We start from the raw sequence: 1,327 nt of genomic DNA on the forward strand, positions 1-1,327 counted from the left end.
AGGCGGAGAGTTCCTGAGGCTCAATGATCCACGCAGACGCCGCCACCACAGGGCACCAAACTGCCTTATGCCTCGCCACTTCGGCACATCTACCTGCCGTCTGTGTGTAAAGAATGAGGACTAGATTTATGATATTGCCCGGATTATTATGAAGAGCTTGTGTGCCTTACTACAAACAGTGAAAACTATGGTATGTTAACGTACTGTAATTAAAAATGTTTACATCAACTGTTCCTTATATCATCATGGTCTTCGAGTTCCCGAGCTAGTGATCCGCCGTCAGTACTCAAACCATGAGTGGTTTGGTTCAAGACTGAGATTTCTGTGTTTGTTTTCTCGGCGCTTGTCTTGTTTCTGATGGTCTAATTTAATTTTATCCACACTGTCTATCAGTTACGATCAGTGTTTATCATGTACAGTACCTGGCTCATTGATCGGTGCTGATATGCAGTTTATAATATTTTTTAATTGCCCTCAGCTTCTAGAGCTCAATTTGGGTTCGTAATTTAGTATCCATTGATTGGCCTATTTAAACTGATGGTGTTTTTTACACTTCTCTCATTTCTGCATGTTACTATTCATTCCCAAAGTTCACTGTCCTGTTACTCATTCAGTCCTTTACCGGTACTCTTACATCCACCTAATTTCCCCTAGAAACTTATTGCAAAAGTCTTTTTCTTTTTACTCACTCAGCCATGCATTGCCCACATCTTATTTTTTCCCCGATACCAAGTTACATATTCCCGTCATCCACTTACACTCACTCACTCTATTCACACTGTTCTCACTCCTACCTGACTCACCTATGTAATGTTCTTGTTATTCACTCAGCCACCTCCATTCTGTTACTCACGTCAACCACTGCCCTCTTATTACTCATTCCCAGATGCCCTGTTACAATTACAAGTCATCTACCGTCTTTTAACGTACTTCAAACACCCTGTTCTTCAATGCCAGTGACTATTATGCTTTCTCACTGTCTCTTCAGCGCTGTCTAATCTACACAACCCCATGTTTCTTTTAACTGAACTACCACACTCATATTGACCACTGTGCAGCTGATGGTTACTTATGCGATGGCATATAAATCCTCCAATCAGTTGACGTAATTTTTATTTAATTTTTGCTACCACCAGACGATGCTACAGAATTTTGGGGAGAACTCTAGCTGTGCAGAGGTCAATGAAGGCTGCATGCAACTTCTCCGGATGAAAAAGCTCTTCTAAGCTGAAAAGCATCTACAGATTGTACTAAGGATTTCATTCAGAATAGATGAGGCTTATTGAACTAGAGGAGTCAAATGTTATTTTCACTAACTCCTTCGCTA

This window comes from Coenobita brevimanus, chromosome 7, assembly GCF_032717465.1.
Source record: "Coenobita brevimanus isolate Jiangsu-jjx chromosome 7, ASM3271746v2, whole genome shotgun sequence".
NCBI lineage: Eukaryota > Metazoa > Arthropoda > Malacostraca > Decapoda > Coenobitidae > Coenobita > Coenobita brevimanus.